This window comes from Globicephala melas, chromosome 1 (assembly GCF_963455315.2).
Source record: "Globicephala melas chromosome 1, mGloMel1.2, whole genome shotgun sequence".
Taxonomy (NCBI): Eukaryota; Metazoa; Chordata; class Mammalia; order Artiodactyla; family Delphinidae; genus Globicephala; species Globicephala melas.
In genome coordinates, this window is record NC_083314.1 from 81459607 (window position 1) to 81479917 (window position 20311).

General features: G+C 41.5%; 1 protein-coding gene across 3 annotated transcripts in view; it reads right to left on the minus strand.

The window, feature by feature from the left end:
* The window catches only part of LOC132597444 (uncharacterized), a 65913-nt gene extending 46091 nt beyond the window's left edge, over positions 1 to 19822 (minus strand). For 2 of the 3 annotated variants that reach the window (XM_060300376.1, XM_060300385.1), the window contains exon 1: positions 19516 to 19822. The gene's annotated coding sequence lies outside the window, so the exon portion shown is untranslated. Of the gene's footprint in view, positions 1 to 11711; positions 11732 to 19515 lie in introns of those variants that run through there. The other variant, XM_060300387.1, reaches the window with a different exon arrangement.
* Between the last annotated feature and the right edge of the window lie 489 nt (positions 19823 to 20311).

The following is a 20311-nucleotide window of genomic DNA, read 5'->3' on the forward strand; positions in this document are numbered from 1 at the left end:
CCACCCCCATTTAATCTGTTGCCAAATCCTATCAAGTCGGCCTCTTGTGTTTCTGAAGTTCAACCCCACCGGCGCATTCCCAGTGCCGTCATCCTAATTCAAGTCCTCACCACTTCTCACCATTACTCTAGTAGCTCTCTAACTGGTCTTCCAGACTCTTGACTGACGCTTCCACCCCACATACTACTGCCAGATAAATCTTCCAAAAGTAAAGGACTGCTTATGTCACTTTTCTTGCTCAAGAACTTTCAATGGCTCTCCACTGCCCTAGAAACTCGATTATAATTCTCTAGCCCAGTGTCTAAGATCCTTTGCCATGTATCCTAAGCTACTGTTCTCTCCATACGTGCCTACATTCATCCTATGCTTTGGCTAAACTGGTCTATTTACTTTTCTCAGCACATGGCTTGCTTTTATTTATGCTGTTTCCTGGGTCTGAACGGATGCTTCCTCCAATTACATCTGTGAGATGCCTTAGACTGTTCAATCCCTGGAGTCAAATGATACCATCTTCGCGATGCTTCCTCTGCTCTTTCTGACTAGATGTGAACCTCCCACAGGGTTTTGCCTGACTCTTTTTAAAGCATTTATTAAATTGTTCTTTGTATTATAGTTATCTGTGTCCATGTCTTACTCTGTACTAAATTATTAGCTCCTGGAGGATGTTGACTGAATCCTATTCATTTTTTATGCTTGTTAGTCCCTAGCAGAGAACATAGTGTACAGGAGGTACTTGATAAATATTTATTGAATGAATGAATGAACAAATAGACAATTAAACCTAAAATTCATCTTTAGGTGGCATCGTTCAGTAAGATGATTTTAGAAAATTATGAATAATCATTAGAGGGAATAAGAAGGGCCTAGCCCTTTAATCTTCACCATGGCATTTAAGGGCTCCTGGGAAACACAAATAAGCATGGAAATAGGTTTCCATTGTTTTACATGGAATGGATGTGAGAAAAAGTCACTTGGGAGTTGCCTGAAAATCATGTACTGGGTTAACAGTGCCCTAGGACACAGATTCTGTGTCTGTGGCTCCCACTACCCACAGCCCTTCAATCCCCAAGGTCGGTTTATGGGAAATAATGTAGAACCATTGCCCTTAGCAATTAATTTTGAGTTGAGTAGTTCCTTTTTAGAAAAAAAGATAAAAGTTTCAGCTAATTCCCTAATTCTTCACTCTACTATATTAGCATTCCAGAAAGACTGAATTAGCGTGTTGGGGTTTACCTCAATCAGCTGTGTCGGTGAGTTCATTTATCTTCAGCGACGTTGCTCTGGAAGAAAAGTACCGAATGAACTTCCTCACCGAGCAAAGGTTTCTCTTTACGTAGAAAATGGGCACAACGCTTGCTTGGGAAGCAACAAGGCAACCTTTCCTCATTCACTATCTTTTGCTTCATGCACAGACCTTGACTCTCTTTATGAAGGAGGATAATCAGATGTCCCCATTGTTATTTAACTTATACATACTGCCAGTGCATGGTTTAGTTGCAAACCACCTGTTATTAATTATGTCTGAGACTCATGATGCTCCCATGAACTCATGGTGCCTTGTTTTTATCACTATTTAATGGTTAAAAAGACTCCTCCTGGAAGGTTAAGGAATCCACCAAAGATCTGTCCCTCAGCGAGAGAGCAACGTGGCAGTCAACACTTCCTCAGCGTATGGCTCACCTCACGCTGGAGTGGCGCCCCCTTATGAATCCCATCCGTGCCCACACACCTTCTTCCCTACCAACAAGCTGGATACCAGTCATGATTTGAGCAGTAGGGTTGGTTGCCTGGATCTTCTGTGCATCACTTCTGTTGTTTTCTTTTCCTTTCTTTTTTAACTTAACAACTGTAATTTATTTTGAAATACGAAGTCCTCATATCATGTGCTGAGGACTGGAAATTGACTTTATTACCAAGAATTTAGGTAGCTAGCTTTTACCAGCTTCTTAAAATCTCGGTTTTCTCTGGGCCTAGCTCCTGGCCTTCAGGACCAACTACTGTTCAATTGCCCAGAGGGTCCAGGAAAGAATCTTTTCTTTCAGACGCTGTTTTTGTGTCTAAGAGAGATCAACAGGAAGGAAACGGTGCGAGTCCCACCTATCCTTAGAGAGGAATGAGGTATGCACTCGCTTGGCTGGCTGTGGTTTGATGGGGGAAGGAGGAAGAGAGTGCACTTCTTTTATGACGTTTGGCTCCTTGAGGTCGGAAGTATATTCCTGTAGTTCAGGAATATGAAGTAAAAATGCCATTTCTGGATTTCAGCAAAGTCATTTGCAAGGGGTACATCCATGGGTGGAGGAGAAGGGACGTGAAAACATGGATGCAAATCCTGGTTCTGCTAACAAACAATCCTGGGCAAGCTCTTTCACCTGTCTCAGGCTCAGTTTGCCTAACTGTAAAACGGGAACAGTAATATCTGGTTCATGGACGTTTTGCCCAGGTTAAATGGGATGGCATGTGTAAGGCCCCTGATAGTCTTATAAACAAGATAGAGGAATATAGGGTATGACAGAAGAATTTGGTGGATTGGTACCGAACAACTAAAAGATTTCCTACGACCTCCCAACCAGCTCTGTCTTTGGCTCTGTCTGGCTCGATTTGTATAGCAATACTTTTGTTAATGCTCGGAGAAACCTTTTTTAAAAAATCTCATTTGTGGATGTTACAGAATTGGGAGAGATGAGTGTCAAATGCAAAAACAAAAAACAAACCCCAACAAAACAAAAGCCCAAAGTAAAAAATCCTTAGAAAGTCAATTCTAACAAAATAAAGTTTAAAGTCCAGGTTGCCTACATAGCAGTAGGTGTTAAAAAAAAAAAAAAAGAGAGAAGGAGAGTAAAGAAGAAGGGTCTGTGGAAGGAGAAGTTTATACTTCCGTGATGAGGTGCTGGAAACATCAAATGTACTCAGAGGTGGTACCAAGAGAAGTATTGTACCTAAAGCAGGGGAGGTGATAGTTCTCTATTCCATACGAAACAAAATGATCAATTCTGAATGCCTCTCTTTAAAAGGGATACAGACATCAGAATAGCGGCCAGAGAGATTTCTATATCATGTCCTACAAGGAACTCAGATTGTTCAACTTAGAGAAAACAAGTCTTGGAAGGGCCCTCATACTTGTTTGCAAATACGGGAAGGGCCACGTGGTGCTAAGACAGTGTGAGGCTAACTTTAGATGTCTCCACACATAGAACCAGGACCAGTGAGTAGATGAAAGCAAAGCTCACAAAAGGCGCACTGAGCTGCCCAAGTGGCCCTGCCCTGCTGGTGCTTCTCAGAGGCCACAGGGCTCCTTGGGGGAATGTCATCTTCGGGGTTCAAGCACCAGACAGAGACTGAACCAGAGGAACTCAGATTGTCCTTCTCCTCTGAGAAATCCATGGCTCTCTTTGACTCCAGGGTCTCTCAGTTTTCCCCTGAGAAAAGGTTTTGAGGAGACAAGTCCAAAAGTAACTGTTTTTACTAGAATACATTGTTTTTATTATTTATTTTCTAAAATCTCTGAGTCCTGGGCAAGCACTGATTTCCATCAGCGGCATAGTACTGTGGAAAGGGCACTGGATTTGGAGACAGACTAATTTGGGTTAAACTCCAGCTCTAACACTTATCTGCTACTTCACTTCAGGCAAATTACTTGACCTCTCTGAGCCTCACTTTCTTCATCCGGCAATATTAATACTTAATTTAAGGGTTGTTGGGAGGATTGAATGAGATACCACATCTCACTGATTCTAAGATGCATATTTTTCACGTTCAATAGTTCTGAAATCAAGATGTATTTTAACATTGATGGTACGCCATGGTTTAATTGGGAGAAGTTTTTTTTTTTCTTTCACAGTGTCACAAAAAGTAATGTGGATCTTACAAAAATCAATTGCAACTTATATTCAAAGGAATATGCTCACATATATTAAACACTTAGCATAATAACTGGCATACGAGTGCCCAATACAGTGTTAATTCCATTCTTCTTTTTCTAGACAACTGCTTCAAAACCTCTTGAGGAGCAGGGAGGGCCTCAAGAATTAATTATTGGAATTGGCCTACAGATTCTCAATACAGAAAATTAATGAGAAGGTTCACACCAGATCCTACGGAGGCTTATTTCTACTCTACACACACACACACACACACACACACACACACACACACACACACACACACACACACACACAATACACATTGGGACTTCCCTGGTGGCACAGTGGGGTTAAGAATCCGCCTGCCAATGCAGGGAACACGGGTTTGAGCCCTGGTCAGGGAAGATCCAACATGCCACAGAGCAACTAAGCCCGTGCACCACAACTACTGAGCCTGTGCTCTAGAGCCCGCAAGCCACGACTACTGAGCCCATGTGCCACAACTACTGAAGCCCGGGCGCCTAGAGCCCATGCTCCGCAACAAGAGAAGCCACTGAAATGAGAAGCCCACGCACCGAAATGAAGAGTAGCCCCTGCTCGCCTCAACTAAAGAAAGCCCACGCGCAGCAACAAAGACCCAACACAGCCAAAAATAAATTGATTAATTAAAAATTAATTTTAAAAAATTAATGAGAAGGTTTACACCAGATCCTATGGAGGGTTATTTCTACACACATACACATATACTATATATGTACATATACACTCTTTCTCATCCCATTTCCTTGTCATATAAACTTTCTGTACTTTTCCAACTGTGCTTGTTCAGTTTATTTTGTTTCACACATTCTTTGAGCGTAAGGCTAAATGTTTTTGCCCACTTTATCTTAGGAAAGAGGATATCCCTGCCATCACCAACACTCTACCCGCTTCTGCAAAACCTACCATCAAGTTTAATATCTTTCAGCTCTGACTTCTTTCCTCTTCTGGTGCTCAATTCAAGATGCTTTACTTTGTCACAAGAAGCATATAATAAACTCAATGCTGCAAGGATACATCAGTCAGGGAAATTTTTTCTTGACCCCGCTGGTCCAGAACATAATCATCAGAGATGTTTTTGTAGTCAAATACTGTGGTTATAAATGTGGATTTTTCCTCATACAAGAATATTATCTGGGCTTCCCTGGTGGCGCAGTGGTTGAGAGTCCGCCTGCCGATGCAGGGGACACGGGTTTGTGCCCCAGTCTGGGAAGATCCCACATGCCGCGGAGCGGCTGGGCCCGTGAGCCATGGCCGCTGAGCCTGCGCGTCTGGAGCCTGTGCTCCGCAAAGGGAGAGGCCACAACAGTGAGAGGCCCGCGTACCGCAAAAAAAAAAAAAAAAAAAAGAATATTATCTAATCCTTTATAAGATGTTATCAAGTGTATTGTCTCACTATTATTTTGTGTTAGTGAGTTACCTGGGTTAATTACATATTACACAAAATTCACTTCTTTATAGCTGCCTTCCATTTTACTGCTTAATGGTGATATATCATCTCATCTTACAGCAATATTAGGGATTCATTTGCTCTTTCTCTCTAATCCAACTTCTGCACAGTGGATTGGTGCTCAGGACCCTCACCAGAAGACGTGCAGCGGCAAAGCTGAGTTTTGTTTTTGTTGGTATAGTCAGTTAGCTAGTTTATCAACGTTTATTGAGGGCCCACCATACACCCACCACTGTGCTAGGTTCTGGAACTAACCAGAAAGATAAAAGCTAGACCTTCAAGGTATTCATCTTCTAGGCCAGACATGGAACAGAAGCCATACTGAGCCAGGGCTCTCTTAAGTGGTTGACACTTAACTGACTAATCTGCAGTCTCCATTCCCTCTGCAAATGTAAAGACAAGGCCTGCGACATGCTGAGTGATCACAGCCAGTAGTGGCTACTCTAGCAGGCCTGCACCCTGCTACTCCCACCTGTGGAGTTGTCTGCTCACCAGAAGCCAATCTGTTTGTTCCCAAAGTTGTTTATGTTAGTTCTTCCTATTATCGTAATAACACAATTTAATTAAAGCTACTCAAAGTAATGAAATATGAGTGCAAAAGAGATAAGTTGTTTCTATAAGATCCAAGTTGAATGTTTGGGAAAGGCACATAAAGGTGAATTACTGAAAATGTACTGGCAACTTAGGCGTGGGAGAGCCAATTGTAAAACATCATTAAATCTAGGGCTTCCCTGGTGGCGCAGTAGTTAAGAATCTGCCTGCCAATGCAGGAGACACGGGTTCGAGCCCTGGTCTGGGAAGATCCCATATGCCGCAGAGCAACTAAGCCCGTGCGCCACAACTACTGAGCCTGTGTTCTAGAGCCTTCGAGCCACAGCTACTGAAGCCCGCAAGCCTAAAGCCCATGCTCCGCGACAAGAGAAGCCACCGCAAAAGAGAAGTCACCACAATAAGAAGCCCGTGCACCGCAACAAAGAGTGGCCCCCGATCTCCGCGACGAGAGGAAGTCTGCGCACAGCAACGAAGACCCAACGCAGCCAAAAATAAATAAATAAATTTATTTTTTTAAAAAAAATCATTAAATCTGGAAAAATCGGATTGCCTCACAAAATGTCTTTAAGATCTCACTCCACTTTAAAGAAACTGAGACAAAATGATTGTGAAAGCCTCCGAGGTGTGGCTTATACGAGAAGTAGGATGCAAAGCACTAATGGGAAGCCCTAAACTCAAAAGACAGGCCTTGGCCCTACATCAAAAACTTGAGGGATGTTTTAAGTTGAAATAAAGGCTTAAGGAATGATTCCATCATTTTGTATGATTCTTGCTTTAACTAACTTGTTCAGCTAAGTCACCAACTATTAACTGAATAGGGTATAAGGGTTTCTACTGTTGTTAACATAATAGCCTGTTAAGAGCTCTAATACAGGGTGTGCAGGTAGACAAGATGACTTCTTCCAAGGGAGGAGAGGGCTTAGGATGGGCTGTATGACGGAGGTGAGTACTGAACTGTGTGCCCGAGGATAGAGTAGGAGTTCCTAGGGGAATAAGGAAAAGCCAGTCACTTTCCAGGGAAGGTACTGTCACATGAGTCTGTTTTTAGACTTTTAAAATCAACCCAGAGGCAAGTTAGCATAGGTTTGATTCTTTATTCTGCCATTAGTATCTGTCTCTAAGCAAGCTGTCTGTGCTTCAGCATCTGCATCTGGAAGGTGAGGATAATTGCAGTATGCACCTCAAAGGGCTATTGAGAAAATTACCGGAGATGACCTTTAAATAATCATGCATTAATAAAAACAGATGCAAAATTATCTTAAGGCTTTCTGGGAGCAAGGGAATAGGCATGCTGCAGATGCTTCTGGAGATGATGGAAATGTTGCATACCTCTTCTAAAATCTCCTGCCACCAGCACAAGCAGTAGAAGATTCAAGAGAAGGGAAGGTGTGGTGTAAGCCCCCAGGTGCTGGGAGAGATGTCTGCTCTTGAGATGGGCAAGACAAGTAGGAAGGCAGGTGCACTTGACAACCAGCTCTCAAATTCATACATTACCTCTCACCAACCACTTCCACTAGCTTATTTAGTTCTTTCAACAAACCCGTAATTTTACAGATCCTTCATTTTACAGATGAGAGAACTAACTGGGTCTCATAGAAGTTAAGCATATCACTCAAGGTTGTACAGATGATAAACAGAAATGATAAAATAGAACCCTGCTCACCTTATTCCAAATTCTGTGTGCTTCCCAACACCCCAGACTGTCTTTCTCATGAGCCATTTAGTTGACAAACCATGGGCTGCTATGTCTTGTATTTATTCATCTGTTAAAACTTTTCATAGGACAGGATGCTGCAACTAATAGCTAAAATGAGGGTTGGAGATTATCAAGGATTTCAATTGTCCTGCCTATCTCTGACCTCCATTACCAGGGATAATCAGAAGCTAGCTCTAGCAATTTTCTGAAACTTTCATTAATTTTAAATAAATTTATACAATGTCATTTTCCCCCCTTTATCCAAATTAAAATGTCCTTGTCTTTTCAGTTTCTCATTACAGGCAAATCCCTTGTATGTCTTGCAGACAGTCTGTTGTTTTTCTCTGGATCCTTTGTATTTCTGCTTTGTTTTCTTTGAAATGAAAGGACCCAATGCCGAATTCTGATTTTAAGGTGAAATCATAACATCAATGTATATCATTAAAGTGTTTTATTGTAATTACAGAAATAGTCAATGCCAAATTATGTGCACTATATTATTTTCTGCATTATTCTTTATCCCATTCTCAAAGTTAATACAGCCTATTATATCTCATTCATTCTTCTGACTACGGCTGCACAGCAAGCAGATGTCTCCATTGAGCAATCCACAATGAATCCGAGATCTTTTTCCTGAGCACTTACAAGTAGAGTAATTCAGAGCCCATCAGTGAGTGTGAGCTGTTTCAATTGTTCCTTCCAGTGTACATTAGCGTGTACTTGTCTACATAAAATTTCAAGGAATCACAGATATTGGAGATGGAAAAGACCAGTTTGTTTACCAAGCCTGAAGGAAATAATCCTATCAGTTCATGATATTTTAATGATGCTTATTAATAATAATTACAATAACTGTTTATATTACATGGTTTCTTTCATTCTAAAATCAGTAAGATGATACTTTTTTTGAAAGCAACATTTCTTTTCTAAAAGGGAACTGGGGCTCGGACATCAATGTTAACCATACCCTACGCCAATCCAACGAAGCCAAGAATTTGACTCAGTTCAGTTCAATAAACACCTCTGAGCACCAACCACTTGTAAGGCAGGGACCCTATTGGGTATTTTGAGGGACACATCGGTGAATAAAACCTAAGGCCCTGTCCTCTTGTTTATTATCTGTTAAGGGATTTGTGATAGTGAACACATATGTATAGCTATTATGATCATTCCAAGAAAAATACAAGTAACATGGACACCATGGAGCTGGAGAGATTTCTCAGGCTCCAGGAATTGAGAAAGACTTTGTGAGGAAGGTGACATTTGAGCCAGGCCTTGAAAAAAAGATGAGCATATAGTCCATTGACAGAGCTTGGGAAAAGGGGACTTGAGCAAAGAACCAAAATAAATCAAAACAATAGATCTTAGCTGGGTTTCTACCTCACAGCGTAAAGACAAGTATGGACATTCTCAGTGCAAGTGGATAAGGTACGTATGCAGAAGATGTCTACTTGGCCTCTATAAACAGGATTAAGATGTGGAAACTCCATTTAATTAACAACCTGAAATAACAATCAGAACACACAGACTACCGATCATGAATATACTTGTGGAGACAAGACAGAATGTTTTAAATTAGGATGTCTCAAAAAAATTTCAGAAATCCTGGTATTGTATGTAAGGAAAATTGGGAAGTCCCAATTGCAGAGAAAAATCTCCAATCAAAGTGTAGATGGATAAATGACCTATCTGCCGGTACCTTAGTACTACTTAATACCACTCAATACAGCTGAGAACTGATACTGGTGTACCATTTGGCCATTGGAGGGATTTGCAGGCCCTTGCTGGTTTGCTGGACAACTATAGATCCCCAACTGAGGATGCACAGAATAGAGGATTCCATTTTATGATTCCTTCAATAAAAATATAGATAAGTATAGATGAGAAAAATGCCAATGTGCTTCTATGATTTTTTCCTTTAATTTTTAAAAATTTTAAAACATTTTTAAATTGAAGTTTAGTTGATTTACAATGTTGTGTTTCTGCTGTACAGCAAAGTGACTCAGTTATACATATATATATTGATACATTCTTTTTCATATTCTTTTCTATTATGGTTTATCACAAATACTGAATATAGTTCCCTGTGCTATACAGTAGGACCTTGTTGTTTATTCTCTATGATTAATCAGAGTAAATATTTCTCCACTTTTAGTCAAAGAGCCTAATCTTTGAAAACTCTATCATCTGGCAATATATTACCACAGTAGTTAGCTACTTTATACCACCCTTTATAAAACCCTTGACGTGAAGAAAAAGGAAGCTATAGAAGCCTTCTAGTACTTTGATATTCGTCCCCTCAAAACCATTGCAAATGCCAACTCCATCATGAAGCCTTCCCAAGTTCCTTCCACCACCATTCCCTTCACCACCAAATTAATGTTCTCTCTCTTGATTCCACAGTCCTTCGATCCATTGCTATATGCTTTATCATTTGTTGTGTGAGCATCTATCTCCCTCCACCAGAATGAAAGCACCTTAAAGAGAGAGATTCGGCCTTCCGCATTTTGCATTTCCACAGTGTCAAGCCTATTTTTCACTGCCTGACCCACAATAGACATTCAACACATGTTTGTTAAATCATTTCACCAGGTCTGAGAGACCTTATTTTGACATATTTTAATTACTAAAAAAATTTTCCCTTTGAACCCTTTCCAAAATTTGCCCTTGCTGTCTAATCACGGCACTCAGATTCAGATGCAGCATAAGTGTGTGTATGGCTACCGCTATTCTTCATCAATCAGCATGTTTGTCTGGTAGTGAACTGCAGAATTATTGCCCTAAATCAGACCTGAATCTTGACTTAGTCACACTCACATTCATCAACTCTGTGATTTTAGAAAACTTTAGAGTCAGACTGACCTAAGTTCAGATAGACTTACACACAAGCTCTGGTTGTCACTTACTAGTTGTACGACTTTGGGCAAGTTAAACTCTCTAGACCTTAGTTTCCTCTACTATGAGATGAAGACATGAATAGCACCTATCTTGGTTTAAGTATGACAACACGTGTAAAGCTCAGTGCTTTACACATAGCAAGTACTCCATTAAGTATTATTATTGTATCCTCATTCATAAAGTAGAAATAACACCTGAAACTTATATAATACTGTACATGTACCTCAATAAAAAATAGAAACAATAATACAAGACCTGCAGGACTGCTATAAGGAATAAATGATATGACAAGCAAAATTTTGTCCAGCACATTGTTTAGTCAATGTTTCCTTCCTTCCTATGTGCTAGAATAATTGCTACAATTGACTGAGCACCTATTACATTCTAGGTAATATGTACCAGTCACTTTAAATATATTATGCCATCTAATTTAATTCATATAATAAGCTATTGAAATAATAATCATTAGCCCTATTTTACAGATGAGTAAATTGAGTTTCAGAGAGAATAAATAACCAGCCCAAGGTCCCATCACTAGTTGATGACAGATTATTCCAGAAGAAGCTAAAGATAAGAGGAATCAAGTACAGAGCAGAGAAGTAGAGGAAGAAAATACAGGAAGAGAATATAGGCAGAAACTCCTTAACCTTAGTATTCCTATTTGTCCTCTAGCCCCCAATTCCAGGATGATGCTTGCTTTTTTTTTTTTCCATGGCTTGCAGCATGTGGGATGCGGGATCTTGGTTCCTGGACCAGGGATGGAAACTGTGCCCCCTGCAGTGGAAGCACGGAGTCCTAACCACTGGACTGCCAGGGAAGTCCTGATGCTTACTTTTTAAACTAGCCTCTGGGATCCATACCAATATAGTCTCCCTTTCACTATTCACCTACTTTCGTTTTCAATAAATATATGAAATGATGTCACTCATTAAGAAGTAACTCTAATACACTTCCCTCTCTCAATTTCTTTCCTGGTTATAAATTTGCTATTTGTTCCCACAGTCTCATCTCAGTTATAATAATCATCACCCATGAAACATTTTAATTTTTAACAGTCTGGTTATCCTTAATTTCTTAGACTTCCATAATGGGCTCATAATAGACATGTCAAGTAAATTTGTTGCCAGCTACATGGAAGGGAAGATGGCCCTTCCATAGCTCCTACTAAAAGGCAATCCAGTTTTGTACCGAACAACAATCCCCCGTTCCCACCTACCTCCCTTTGCTGTAACATCCTAGACTAGAGGTGTAGTTCTGACCCTTGGGCAACTCCAACCACAGGCTGGTTAAAGTCCTGTAAGGAAGGGCAATGGAAAGATGAGTTGGATTCTTTCTTGGGAATCTGAATTAGGGAATTCTGAGAGAATGAAGCAATTAACAGGGAATACTACAAATGAAAGAATATAAGGACAGAAGCTATGAGGAAGAAGCCAGGAAGGAAGTAGGGTAGAGATGGTAGGGTTTTGGACATGGGGGGATCTTGGCAAGTCAAAGAAGCAACAATTCCGTGTAAGCAAAAGCTATGAGATTGAGAGCAGTTACTCAGAATAAAGCTAGAAGACCAAACCAGCAGGTAGCAAAAGGAGCCCAAGTAAAGCAGACACACAGTGAGAGGACGGGATGGATAGAAGACAGAAAGTTGTCCCTAGAGCTGCTTCAGTAGCTGAAAGGTTTCTAATTCTGATTCCAGGTTCCATCTGTGAGCATGCTCACAATGAACGCCCCTTTTCTTGAGGAAATTTCAGTGAGTCAGTTCTTTGCAACCAGAATGTCTTTTCTAGAGGGTTCAGCACTTAAAACCTTTTTTAGAAGATGAAAGTTAAGTTGTACTGTTCCCCTTCTTTGTTTCAGATGGGTCACAATTGCGGATTCCTGGAAGTCAGTCACTCACCTTACTATCCTGATTGTCCCGACTTCCCCAAATATCTCTATATTTTCCCTGTTCTGAGATAGAAGAAAGTTCTCTTCAGCTACTACCTAAATATCAAAACAAATTTCACCAACTCATTTATCACCTGATTCTTTGAAAAAAATAATAAACTCTTAGGTAAGGGAAGCACAAATCCAAGAATGGGAAACATGACAAATAAGCTGTAGGGGAGAAAAACTGGACATAAGAAAAAGGGGATTCAAGGGTATAAAAATACTTCGTTATGAATGTGTAACTTATTCTTTGCAAGGGGGGAGAAGAATGAATACCCTAATATAAGAAGTTTCCGTTTTTGAAAATGTGGGACATAAGATTGTATAATTTAAGATTTTTACCTGTCATTCTTTCTGTATTTAGTTAAATTTATTAAGAAGCTATATTTCAATATAAACTGTTTATTCATTCAACAACATTTATTGATCACCTGCTCTGTTTCACCCGATGCTAGGCATTAGGGGTACAAAAGCCAAAGACAGCCCCAATCCTCGATGGGGCTACAGACCAGAGTGGGAGCCAGACGATTCCAGTGCAGCGTGATAAGGGCCACATAAGGGAATGCCCAGCCCAGGAACAGTGGAGCAGAGGTAGGGTGGTTTGGGTCTAAGGAGCTTTCCAGAAGAAATGCCCAGGATCAGTTTTAAAGGAGTAGCGGGAGTTGGCTTGGAAAAGACAAGGCAGAAGAATGTTGCAGGCAGAGGTGCCTGGGCACCGGCACAAGAGCTAAAATCCTGCATTCTTTAGAGTATGGTTGCCTTAAACAGCCCAGTATATCATGGATTTCTGTACAATAAATCACCACTCCTCAGAGCAAGTGTGCCCTTGACCTGCATTCAAAAAGTCCCTTGTCCACAGACCCTCAGTGAAATTTTCCTCCTCAAACATATACTAACTACACAAGCCCCAAGGGTTATAGAGAGTCCAATATATCTAGTATTAGGCAAGATAAAGCTACCTCAAGATTCACAAGTTTCTCTTCTGAACAAATGATGGCTTGGCTTCTTTCAACCACCATTACTGTTAATTTTGAGTTTGTGAATTTATTTTTCAAGAAAAAGAGTGATTCTGGTTTTCATGGAAATCATTTCAGTTCTCCAGAGCTTTAGATTAGAGGCATGCTGAATCTTTAAGTGAATAGCATAAAAATGCTTTTGATAATTATTTATATCACTAAAAATTAGATTGACAGCAATAATATGTACAGTATTATTTTCCATCATAGTTTATCATTTATCAATAACCAAACATTACACATATTTCTAGAGAGTATATTCTTACATTCTAAAAAGCGTGCCGGTATACTATTTCACAAACCTATTCCTGTTTCCCATCTTTAAAGTCAATAATATCTTTCTCTTCTGTATCTCCTTCCAAGGATTGTTATGTAAGGTTAAGCAAGATATCCAATGTCAGAAATTTTAGGCAATCAAGAATAAAAGAACAATATAAGTGAAAAAATTATTATATGTGGTTTTCAAAATTCCCTTCCCTAGTTAGAAAGTAATTATATATTATATACTATTTTTTTCCAGACAGAAATAAGACCAATTCAAAGAGAGTCAGTGATTTACTAATCGTCAAAGCAGCCTTGAACTGGTCCCCCTTGCTGTAAGGAAGATGATATTTCTAAAACATGGCAGAAGAACTTACTCTGGGGTTTTAAAAATTGCATTAAAAGCTACCATGTAAAATTTTTAAATTATATCTTTTCAAAGCTTTAGCCAATTTCAAATGAATAGTGCTTGGAATTACGCATAGAAAACATGCTTAATAAAAATGTCATTCACTCTCAACCCTCTTTGTCCCACTCTTGGCCACATTTCAGAAGCGATTTATTACTCACATCCTAAAGGCATCATATATATATATATATATATATATATATATATATATGCACACATACATTTATTTATTTATTTATCATCATATCAGCAAGTCTTCAGCAATATCCTTCAGGAGTTGCATATCATAAAGATCATCAACAGTCCTGTCATCCCCAAAAGCATAACATTAAACATACAGCATGTATCATAAACACTATAATTGCTTAAACTGGTCCCTTGCATCCTCAAAACAGCATGTAAGCATAATGCAAAAAGGAACAGCACAATTTCTGTGAAAAAGCTGTGAGAATGGTGAAGCTAAGAGATGTACCCAGTGCCCGTCCATTTTAAATTCATACTTATTATACAGGAAGACATGCATTCAAAATCGTCGATTCTTTTGAAAATGGTTCTTAAGTCTCCTTGCACATGTGCCTACATGCTGACTGGCAAATTCCCTTAAAATCCATAAGTTAAAATCCCACTTTTTCCTATTGTGCTTTTCACTTCAAAATGTCAACATAGTTTGGGTGTAGAGGAATTAATCCCATATATCCACAAAAGTCACATTTCCCCTTTGGTAACCATAGTTCTTGAACTGGGCCTTGTGTAAGGGGACCAAAAGACCAGATTCATGGAAGATCCTATGCATAGAATCAGAGAAATACTCAATAATGCAGATGGAAGGAAACAGAGAGGATTTAGTCCAACTCGTTCATTCTAAAAGAGGTCCGGAGAAGAAGAACGGGGAGTCAGTCCTAGGTCATAGATTGGCAAATCCCAAACCAGAAACTGGTCCAATGTACTTTGTAAAAAAACATGTAATTATTCAATAAGAATTGGGGATCCCTCTATTCTGATCAACATTCTAAATCTTAGTCTTTAAAAAGGGGGCCCAAACTAAAGCCATTATTTTAATGCCATGTCAACATAGTACTTTTGACCTGAATATCATGGTGATTTGCTGACTGCCTCACCCCTTTGCTTCTCAACTCTTGAAGAGATTTAACCTAAATGGGGAGATTTAAGCAGTTGGCCATCTTGCCCCTATGTTCTTGTGAGTCCTTGGATGAGACACATAACCTTACTCAAATATAACAGAAGGATAACAATATAATTAACTAAACGATATTATTTAATTACAAGAAAGGACTACGCAGATATCATTTTAAAGTGGATTACCATGTCAAGACTTAAAGGAAATGTAGAAAATTTCCATTTTACATCTTATATGTATGTCTCTTTGGGAGTAGGTGGGGCCACAAAATTTCCTTCAGTAAAACTACATGCAAAAGCAATGCTTGTAACCAAGGAGTTTTGGTACCGTCTTCCATGTTGTACTGGTTTTAACTTCAGTAGGACTAGAGGCTCTAGCACTTTTATTTATACAAGTATCCACACACTGTACCTTTTAAAATATCATCACAGTCTTCATTCTTATTCCCCCAGAGTTAAGGATGACTGGGATCACTGCTGCCTGGCTCCCCAGTTCTCTTCAATCTTTTCCCCAACCAGATTCTTGTTTTCTTCACTTCTTAACTCCCCACTCAGATTACCCCTCTCTTTGGATTACTCTTCCAAGGCAACTGGAGCGCCTCCCCCAAAGGCAGCTCCCCAGTGAGTAACAAGGGGGGTTGGGGGGAGTGTCTCGGAAGTGATCAAATACATGCAGATGAAGTCATACAGCTCACAGGAGAAGGCAGTGGCCACAGGTGCCAAATGCAGGCGACTACCCAAGCGCCGCATAGGGCGGTTGCGACAATGTGGGTCAGCAACCTCACTGAGTAACAATGTTGGGTGCATAGAAATGACTCTTTTTCACATGACTTGACCACACAACCTGTGTGGAGTCTCAAAGTATAGGCGCCAGACCTATGATTTATGTGGGGGTGGGGGGCATATCTGTCCTCCTTTTAAACTACGAAATTAAGATAAAAAAAGATGGATTGACAACATTGAAGACAACACCTCTGAGTACTGAGAAAGACGCGACGTAGAAAATAGTGATACAAGCGTTAACACAAATCTGCGTGCAAGGAAATGACTGGCATTTCAATCAAATATTCTCTCCAAACAAGAACGTAAGTGGGGTGTCGGGGTGCTCCTACCTTTGACCTCATAAAACCAGTAGGATTTTAATAACCCAACCAAAAGGCGACCCATGGAAGAGATTTTAAAAATGTTCTCCCTTTATAGATACGTGTCCTTGTTGGTAGGGATGGGCAAAGCCATTTCATTACACTACTATCTTTGCAATTCCAAGATGACAGTGATAACGGAGGAGTGGCCTGCAGCTAAGTGTTTAGTATCAACTGGAAGAACTATGGAACAAGTACAGTGAGACAAGAGCCTCACTAACCACATGTCCCCCGCCCATGCGCATCTGGTTTAACAGTGCTCAGAGGCTATAGCTAACGTGAATCACCCAGATAATGACAGTTATATAGGCTGGCTCACAATGAGCGTGAACTTGTTTAATAGTACAAGTGTAAAAGGGTTAGCAGACATTATTTGTGTCTCTGTTGTATTGTGCAGAGGAGGGTGGCGGGAAAGAGAGAGAGGGAATTTTCTGCTGTCTTTGGAAACACTGGACTCCGTGTGAGTAGGAATGCCACCAGTGGAATGCAAGTTGGCCAGGGCAAGAAGTGCTCGACCACAAAGGCAAAAAGACAGTTAGCTTATGCCTAGTTACAAACTTCAGGTCAATGACTTATACAACTTTATGCCCTGCATTATCGTATCTGCATGCTGTTCAATGTATATTATCAATCTTTTAATTACTAATTTGTTTATGCAGTTAACGTTGATTCTACCACCAAGACTGCAAGCTCCCTGAGAGCAAGGGTGCATCTGCCTTGTTCTTTCCTACATCCTCAGTGCTCAGCAAGGTGCCTGATACATAGTAAGTGCTCCTAAAATACTAGTTGAATAAACAAGTGAATGCACGAATGAATTCATGCAAATTCATGTTGTGACACATGTTTGCCACGTTTGTGCCTTGAGCAGGGCTGAGCGTGCTGTTATAACAGAGCACAGCAAAAAGAACTCCAAAAGGCGCCTCTCTTTGGCTGGCCCAATGCTGGGGTAGGCAAAGTCAACTGCGGAGGCCAGGTAAGGGTGGCTGGCATAACGACTGACACGCAGGGCACTCTGAACCCCAGGGTGTGATCCAGATGCAACCACAGCTGCATTGAGCCCCCTCAGATCGTTGCTGGGCTTTAGTGTCCTCATTTAAAACTTGAGGAATAACCTTTCTTTTCCCTTGCAGTTCTGAAATTCTAACCATTTAGGAAGATATCTGGACCCTGAAATCTTGCCAGAGACAAACCATGGTAAGACCTTCTGCTTACAAAGTAGAAAACAATTAATTTCTAAACTATGAAGTTCCGTTCTAGTTCAATGAAACATATTGGGGGGTAGGGGTGGCTTCTTGCCAGATCCCAGCCAGTTGATACCTTCCCTTCATCCTTTCCCACACCCAGAAGTCAGGTTCTCTAGGCCTCAATGGGAAGAGCATAAATACTCTCAACCAGGGCTGGTGCTTTGCTTCAATCTCTAGCTATCACAGGGAGTCAGTCTGATAAACATTTGCAGTTAGAATGGAAGGAAGCACAGCCTCCCAGACTTTTACCGATTTTTTTTTTTTTTTTTGGACAAGTGGCAGAGTCACAGAAAACCTAGAATTAGGTAAGAAAGCAAAATTCCTTCAGAGAATTCAAAGACAGCTACAACTGAGAGCCTTGAAACAATCACTGTTATAAGAACAGAGGAAGGGAAACCCACCGTTCAAGAAAATAAGCAGACCTCTTTTTTTCTCAAAAAAATTTTTTATCTGACTATGAGGCACCGATTTTAGTCCTTTACTCGCATCTCTCAAGATGTCACTTTAAAAAGCTAAGGTTTTATCCACAAAACCATCAGCGAGTAAATAGCCTTCTCATTCTTACCCTCACACACACAGTAAGATATTTACTCTCTGATAAACAGCAATTGTAAATAAACCTTGTTTAATCTCTAAAAGCCAAAATAAAAATCTTTAACCTCCAAGGTAGAGTTTATAGATGTGCCTGCACGCCCTGCCAGCGCCAGAAAACACAAGGTCTTGAATAAACTCCTATAACGGGAGGCGTATTTTCTGTCTCAAGCATCTTACATTGACCTTCTTTTTTAAAAAAATATGTACCAAGGAGGAGGAAAGGGGAAAACCCAACCCCTCCCACCCCATTCTCTGTACAAATCGGCCAATAAATCTAACGAAAAGACACAAGAGAAAAGGACAGAAGCCAACAGGTGGAAAAAGGCTTTTTGTTTCCTTAGAAATGCTCAGACACTTGATCTGTGTTCCCCGGTCTATTTGTCTCAGGGTGTCTTAATGATGGTTTTATTATCGTGATGATGATGATCAAGAACAATGATAACACTTCTACTTTGTGATTCACAGCATTTCTAGCTCGAAGCTTTCTCCACGCGTTTGAGACAGAATGGTATGTGTTCCGTTTTACCAAATCCCAGGGAGGCATGCAGCATCCCCGGTCGGCTCTCTGGATTTTACAGCCGGGGAAACTGAGGCACGGGGCAGCCCACAACTGCTTCACGGTCCCTACCACCAGAGAAATCCCTGAGACGGGAAAAGTTTCTGGATCGTTTGGCGGCAGAGTTCTCTCGCCCTCCCTCCTAGCCTGCCATGCCGCTCTTCCTCGGAGCGTCTGGGCTCGGGTGGTAAGGATTGGGGTACCTCCCCTTCACGACGAGCCACGCCAGGGCAGGGTGTGGGAAGTCCACACACGCACACGCACACAGGCACACTCGCACACACAAAGCTCTGTGCAATCTCTGCAGGCACTCGGCAGAGCGTCAGACGGCCCTTGCTCAGCCTGAGAAGGCACAGCTCAAGCTTGCAAGGAGGCCTCCTTGGGCTCCGGGCTGGGGCTGCTCCGAACGAGGGCTCTGCCCTTCTCTCGCTCTCTTTCAGGCTGCTCTCTCTCTCTTTTTTTCCCCCCTCACACCCTCCACCCTCACACCCTCCTCCCATCCCTCTCCATCCACCCCTTCTCCCCCAACAACCCAGAGGCACAGATCGTGTTACTGGGGTTCCCTAGAAAGAGGGGCCATCCCCAGCTCTGAGCGCCTGCAAAGACTTCCAGGGGCAAGGCCAGAGCTCCAATTGCAGGACCCCAGCGCTCGTCCTGAGCAGCGCAGAAATGAGACCCCGACTTCCAGGCACGGGCGAACCAGCCTGCCACAGAAGAAGGAATTGTTAGGGCTCTTACCTTTTTTATGAGGAGAAATTCTGGAGAATCATTTCTGAAACTGAGGGGGGAAAGTGAATGAAGACAAAAAAGACCCTTTTCCTGCAATCCCTGGCCTCCTGGTATCAAGACACTAGGACAACATCAAAGCAACTTAGGGGGAACACTTTAGGGGCCTATTGTCTGCTCTGGTCTGATCTGTTTTTCTTCTGACTCCCCCTCTTGCTGCGGTGACACTTGGTACGGCCCAGGCATTCATGCCAAGTAGCTTTCACACATGGAAGCTTGTCTCAAGCAATTGCTGACAAGCCACAAACAAGACATTCTCCCTCCCTTCTCCGCGCCCCCCTCCTCCCCCCTCCACCTTTTCCTCCCCCCCCCCCCACCGTCTCCCCTCCTCCTTTCTTCTGAATGCAAACTAAAACTCTCCAGTGACAGGCAGGCTCGCAGGCTTGGCCTAGCTGCGCACGCAGACACACACACACACACACACACACACACACACACACACTCTCTCTCTCTCTCTCTCTCTCTCTCTCTCTCTCTCACGCAAGCAGCTCAGCTAGTTGCTGCTGCACTGGTGGAGTTAAGAGACAGGAAAAAGCCGAGGCTGAGTTGGGGGCAGGGAGAGAAAACGAGAGGGAGAGGGAGAGCGGGAGAGCAGCCTCCTGTGTCCTGGTAAAATGGCAGAAGAGAGGTGAGCCCTCTGCAAAAACAGCAGTGGCCACTCACGTGTGCACACAGACACACACTGGGAGGCAGTCTGAGCTCCAGGAAGAGTGAAATCAATGACTCCACAAAGGAAAAAGCCTTGTCC